We start from the raw sequence: 7,651 nt of genomic DNA, 5'->3' as shown, positions 1-7,651 counted from the left end.
AAAATCTCAGAAACAAAATTTCTCCCCCTTGTATTTATTTTAAATTTTTGTATTAGTCTCAAAAAAATATTTATCCCAGAAAAAATATTTCTCGACAGAAAATTGAAACTTAAATAATTTAATGAAAATTTTAGCTTCAAAGTGAACACATAGACGTCGTCTGTCTACCTTGTTTACAGACTGATTTACTTGGCTCCAGTTTTCCAGCGGATTACACGGTATTAGTCCAATAATAACGAAAGATAAGTAATAAGTAGTATATAATTGCAAACGTAAATAATAAATAACCCCAATCAACCCGTGTTTTCAAATCCAGATTGAAGTTGGCTGGCCCAGATCGGATTAAATTTTGACATACATCTTTATGAACATGATAAGCGTGTGCACTGGTACATTTTGTTGCCAAAGATCGAGAGGTTGTGATAAAAAGAAAGAAAAAAGAATAATATAAAAACCCGAAAAAAGCCTCATCTCAAGTTTTTAACTTATTTACGTACCTGAACGTATATAGCCAACGCAGTTAAGTTTTGATGCAGTTTTTGGTTAAATAAATAATCCATGTAAAAATAATAAGTTTTGGCTGGACCCCAACTAATTAGGCTTACTTTTTAACCGTGTATTTATGGATTTAAACTATTTTACTCCTTTTGGAAAGTTGCCATAGGATGTGGGAGAAAAAAAAAACTAATTTAATTGCCAATTACCGTGAATATTTTACCATGTCTAACTTAGGCCTATTTATACCACCCAATCATTAATTTACTTATTTGATGCAGTATCATAATGATAGGCCTACTCCGGAAATCTTACTTCGATTCAGGATATTTTGATTGTGAATGCAGGGTTGCCATACCTGCGATTTGGTATCCCAATTGGGCCGCTTTTGGGCTACTTAAGTTTTTCAGCGAGTTTTAGTTTTGCTATTAAAAACAAAGCAACAATGTTTTTGAGCATGATTTTTGGATCAAATTCACATAAAAATTCAATTTTAATTGGTCTCGAAATGCTCCCTATAATGGATTCTGACATTAAATTTTGGGTGACTTTTTGTAAATTTGTGCGACATTTCAAATATCGCGCCCGTGAACTGGGCTGAAAAGTTACCATATTTTAATTGCCAATTATCATGAACATTTCGATTTATCAAAGTCCGTCTTTCTTGTTCTTTTCCGGTTATCCAAAATGAATGTTGCTGCCAGTGATCGAATGATTCGATCTCCGAACTTTTGCATTCAGTTAATTTTTTTTTAATTGAATGGTATATATAGGCCTACTAGTAATCAACCAATGAACTGTCTAGAATTTGTGAGTAATGAGGGTTAAAAAGTTGTTTCTCGTTGCTCGCATTTCGTTTTTGAGCAATTTTACCACGATTTCGGTTTTTAAAATTTTATTTAAGAAATCCAGAAGAACATATTTTCAAGCATTAAATGAATGGCAGATCATTTCAAAAGATTACATTTGATTGTTTGATAATTATGGAATCAATAAATTCTATGAATATTAAACCAAAAACACTTTTCGTATCTAACCTACTCTGCATTGATTTGTCCAATAGAAATATCCAAAAGGGAGAGAATTGGTGACAATGCATTCAACAAGTCCAAAAGGGCAATTTTTAGAGGTTATGTCCACTTTTTACACCCACAAAACTATCCACTTTCTTTTTCGAAAAGGGCACACTTTTTGGAAGTCCATCCAGTACCCTCCATCCAGACCTGCGTACGAATTATAAGCACAAAATAGGCAAAACTATTATTTTCAAGGGTACGAGAGAGGGCGATATACCGTTTTGGTCGCATCAGTGATATTAAAAATATGACAAATTAAAGCTATTAAAACTGATTAAAAACGTTGATCATATCTTGTTTAATTATCATTGTAGTGAATTCAAGGAAAACAGCCAAAGCTATTGATTTCAATCTTCCTTCAGCGGCGGAAATTCGGTTTATTTTTAGATTTTCATCATCATCACCATCGTTATCATCATCTTCATCTTCATCATCATCATCATCATCATCATCATCATCATCATCATCATCATCATCATCATCATCATCATCATCATCATCATCATCATCATCATCATCATCATCATCTTCACCTTCATCTTCATCTATCATCATTATCATCGTGTTACATTATATCATGTTTTTTCAACTATGTGCTTCATGTCTTTTTTCCGCAACAGGCTAATGATCTACATTTTCAGGACGGACGTCTCTTTGCTGCCCTCATCATAGTCTAGGATAGGAAACGCTCTTTATGTATTTTGTCAGGAAATGAATTCAAAAGGTAAGAACCGCTGTGCATTAATAGAAACAAAATCAAAGAGAAAATCGCCGCTTGCATGTTACAGAAATTGTTACAAAGAAATAATTCATTGAATTTTTTATACCATAATTTTCCACTTTCATATTTGTTTTTATTATTCAAAACAAATGTCCAGTTTTCTTACTTACACAATCATGTTCAGAATTTTTACCCCCTTCCCCTCTCTTACGTGCGCATTATAAATAGTGTCAGAGAAACTCGTGGCTGCTATTGAAAACACCTATGAGAACACTGCCCATGTTACCACACCAAATGGAATCACTGACGACTTCCTAATTCAGGCTGGAGTCCCGGGCGCGGGCTGGAGTAGTACAGGGGGACACCTGTGTACCATTTCTATTCATAATGTTTACAGTCGACTATGCTCGCAGGAAACATGGGAATGAAGATAGTCTAGGGCTGACACTAAAAACCAGAAAAAGTCGGAGGATAGGCCCGCAAACAATTACAGACCTCGACTTCGCTGATGACATAGCACTATTGGACGACAGTCTCAGAGATGCCCAAGAGCTACTCCATCTTGTTGAGACTGCAGCACTTACAGTCGGTCTCAGCATGAATACCAAGAAAACCAACACCAAGGCAATGGTTTGCAATATGGCCCATCCCCAATCCAAACGCTTGATGACAGCGATCTTGAAATAGGTGACGACTTAAAATACCTTAGCGCTTTGATTGGTCATGTTGGTAGCAGTGAAAGGGACTTTAATTTAAGGAGGGCCTGCAAGTATATGAAAATGAGCAAGATATGTAAGAGACTAAGAGCAGCCTGCTTAGAAATCTAAAACCAAGTTTTTCACCACCATAGTTGAATCAGTCCTGATGAATGGTGAAGAAACCTGGACAATTATATACATCAAAGTTTAGGAAGGCGCTTGATGGTTGTTACACAAGACTACTGAGAAAAGCACATGAGGAGCTGTTCTGCAATCTCTCCCCAATTTCCGACCGAAAGACTGAAAATGAAAAGGCTGAGATTTGCTGGACACTTTAGAAGTGAAACAGAGGCAGCTTCCAGAGTTTTGCTGCCAGTGACAGCCTATACGCATTACATGTAAAAGATCAAGAGGACAACCACGGAAGGACTACATTAAGCAATTAATCAGTGGGCTAGAAAGACGAGACATTTGGAACTGCATGCAGAACAGAGTTTGTTTGGAGACAACCACGGAAGGACTATATTTTATCGAGGATACTGGGCTAGAAAGACAAGACAGTTGGAACTGCATGCAGAACAGAGTCGTGTGGAGACAACCACGGAAGGACTACATTTTATCGAGGATACTTGGCTAGAAAGACAGGATATTTGGAACTGCATGCAGAAGAGAGTCGTGTGGAGAGCCATCAACAGAGTTCGACAAAACAAGTCGACCTAAGCAAACAAGTAAACAAGTAAATAACTTAAAGGATGATTTCGTGATCCTAACATCCTCTTTTTATGACATTTTTCAGTAGATATCCATGAAAAAAGCTTATTCCCAAAATTTGAGTTGATTCCGATTTTGCGTTTGTGAGTTATGCATGAGTATGTGTGTACGTATGACACGGCTCCATCTAGGCCACTGTTGTAATTTCGTTCGGGTATACCAGAACGAAATTCAAATTTGACGATATTTGTGCTAAACGAATTAATCTGCAAGAATTTTTTGGGGGGGGGGTGTGGTTGTGGATCACGAAAAGTATGCCCTTTTAAAATTTCGAAAATCATGGACGGCCACTAAAGAAGAGGACATTCTTAGCCTTATCAACAAAAAACAAAAACATTTGAAAAAGGGACCCATCCATAGGCTGTCACGTCAGATTTGAGTTTCGTGAAAATATTTAGCCATTAAATAATAGTTCCCTCGATTTGTGCTATGCGTCCAAGAGTTGTATAGATTCAATGCCTATAGAGGGTATTCATTACTACGTCATTGATGTGATTGCTCATGCATAAAATTCCTCCACATAGGTTGTTTAGCTTAATCGGGAGAGTGACCTCTTGAAATGATGATCACAGTTATCTTTGAGTTATTACAGTGAGGCCCACGTACAATGTTCAACACAAAGTGAACAATGCTATAACTTGGAGGACAAACAAACCAACACCGCCAAATTCGACTGACATGTGTACAGCGTGGGAAGCTATGGGGAAATTGAACACTCGTTGTCTGATCATGCATGTGTTTATGGTTCGGGTAGCGGTTACTTAGCAACTCTCGTTCCGCTTGGGTTTATTGCATACACTCTATTGACCGTGTTCAGTCAAAAGCGAAATCGGAGCAACGAAACGGCGATCGGGAAAACTTCAGAACAATAAAAAGTAGATGTTCGGATGCGAATACCAATTGTTTAGTTTTGTACGGGAAAGGCCGAGGCAGGGATCGATATAATGGGATAGGCATCGTAGTATTACGTAACACACTGGAAGATGTAGTTTAACTCTAGACAATAGGCGCCATATTGCAGGAGGGTTAGAGTTCATAGAGGAAACGTTTAAGGTTAGTAGATTAGGTCACCCAGGCACATCCCCGGGGCACATCACTAATGTGTTTCACGAGTTGTAATACCGACAGGTAAAAACATTGATTTTGATGAATCTATGCAATATGACGGTAATTTTTGAAACATCTAAAAATCAATCTTAAACATCTTCATGATATTCATTTTTTTGCGCATGGTCAAAGCATGCTCTTGCGCTATCCACAGACTATCCGGTGGAAACTTCAAAGCAACGATCATGCGTTAATATTTACAAAATGGCGAATGATGTAGTTTAAGTCGAACAATAGCGTGACCGGCGTGACGTAGTTTTTGGCATTGTTCCTATATATGCACTTTCACCCTCCTGGCCGAGGTTTCGAATCCCGCTGAATGATAGCGCGTGGATGACTGGGTGGGTCACTTGATCATTAACATCCAACGAGGAAAGACGTGGTTTTCAATCTATACCACCTCCCCGAATAATCGGGTTTGATTTCAATGAGTCGCGTAAAAGGCCACTAATACATACTATAAATTGCATCCAAGCAAATTATACGAGAGTATGTACATAAATAATGGTTCCAATAAAGGTATTGGTACGAATGTAATTATGTGGTTGCGAGCTCAAGGGGTGCCGTCTAGAGGTCTTGCATCTGTGTTTGATGATGGCAGTACCGAGAAATTGACCACCGTGTGAGGGGAAGTCGTTCAAGTCACCATTTTTTTGTTTGGATCCAATTCCACCGTTTTGTTCCTGTAATTATCTGATTATCCTGAGTTTGGAAAACCGGAAACAACTGGGGTCAAAGTCAAGTCTACATGAGGGTCAACTAGGTCAACTCAACATTTCATCTCAGAACTCTTCGCTACAATTTTATGAACTGTATTTCTCCGTAATTACAACGATTATTCAAGTCATCGCTTCAATGCATTTTCAGACGTTATATTCGCCTGCATGGTATTTATAAAATTATAAAAGATTCTTCGAAATCCATCGCTATTAATTATCGCGAATGTGCACAAGTAAATTAAGTTTGGGGTTTATATCAAAATTGTTAAAAATGTAGTACACTAAGGAAGGGAAAAGTATTTAAACAATAATCTTGGTGTTTACAATTTTTCATCAAAATTCACGTTTGGACTTAGAATATTTTTGAGATCGATTGTCATCAACATTCATATTTGGACTTGCAATATTTTATAGTTGATTATTATTCAACAAAGATCCTATTTGTACTTTGAAAATATTTGTAATTTGAATTTTGGAATCAAAAGTGTTTGTACTTTGACAAATTTTGGAATGTTCATGAAGTAATTAATTAATCCAGGTCATTGTGGACTTAGTCCATTTTCATAACAAATTATATTAGGAAATCAGTGTGGTTTAATAAGATCATAAACATAAGGTTATATCATCCGGTAACCAGTTTTCTGGTTAACTCTGTATTGTTTTTTTTTATTGATGGAGAAAAACTCAATGAATTATTATTATTATTATTAATTAAATTACTTGTAAATAATTTATAGTATACACTGGTCCGTCTGATTGTTTTTCCTAGTGTCCTTACTGAGCTATATTAGGGTTTTAATTGCACTTCGGTTGGGAGTGACATAGCCCTACACCAGAGTTGTCCTAGAAAAAAGGGTCTTTGATAATAGTATAGCAAAATGACACCCATGTTTGCAACATGTCCCCATTTGTTCATTTGTACAGAGTCAGTGGCGTAGCTGGGGGGGGGGGCAGGGGGGGAATTGTCTATTTGGGCCCCCGCCCCCTAGTGCAAGGAAAAAAGAGGAAAAGGAGGAGAAAGAGGAAAAGAGAGGAGAGGAGGGACAGAGAGATGGGGAATCCATACGATATGCAAGACCATGCGATTGGGCTATTCCAGAAAATAGATGCACACCCCCTATAGAGGAGTTCGGATATCCGGACTTTGTGTCCAGTCGTGACTGTTGGAAATCCAGACTTTTAAATTGCCCAAAGGCAAACAAATCCGGCAGAAAAATAGTTTTAAATCAGAAATCCTCAATATGAGAGCTCATTTTCAACATTTCCGTGATTTTTCCTTCATTTGATTGGATTTCCAAGCTTTTTCCAGTAACATTGGCAACTGGAAATCCAGTCGTTTTCAGAAAGCAAACTTGGAAATCCGGACATTTTTTTGATTGAAAATTTACTCCTCTATAGGGGGTGTGCACCTATTTTCTGGAATAGCCCATTATTACCGTATCAATAAGCCTGATCAAAAATTGTCTATATGGGTCCCCCCCCTCCCAAGTGCAGGGAAATTTGGTGGATATGGGCCCCCGCCCCATACAGGCTTGCCCCCACCCTGGAAAAACCCAGCTACGCCGCTGTACAGAGGCCCCCCCCCCCCCGAATATAAACAACCGATAATTTCAGGTGACCAATGTGTTGTGACATAGGCCTATACTGAATAAAAATAGGTTGAGTCATATAACATTAGTCAAGCCTTCTGTTTGAATTGAAACGTAGGCCTAATTAATTATAGGCTAGGTCTACATGTGCAAAGAAAAGTGGGTATATGCATGAATATATACCAGATGATCGCCAATAGCCGCCAATGTCAATGATCGCTTTAAAAATGGATTGTAGGCCTACGCGTGAAGCTGGACATACTGGAGTAGAGGTCCGTGTAAAGGTATCCTAGTGTTTTTCATGAACAAATCACCCTTGACGATGTTTGTTTATATTAGTTTCAGGAATGAGCAATTTAGCTTTGAATCGGTGCAGAAGGGCTATATTGTTGTTTTTTTACTTTTAAAAATTTTCGCGGCAAGATGTTTCAGGTGTTTTGCGCATGTGTATACAGCGCCATGCTCCCTCTCGGTC

Source organism: Amphiura filiformis, chromosome 14, assembly GCF_039555335.1.
Source record: "Amphiura filiformis chromosome 14, Afil_fr2py, whole genome shotgun sequence".
Lineage (NCBI taxonomy): Eukaryota > Metazoa > Echinodermata > Ophiuroidea > Amphilepidida > Amphiuridae > Amphiura > Amphiura filiformis.
Note: the sequence above shows the minus strand (reverse complement) of the source record.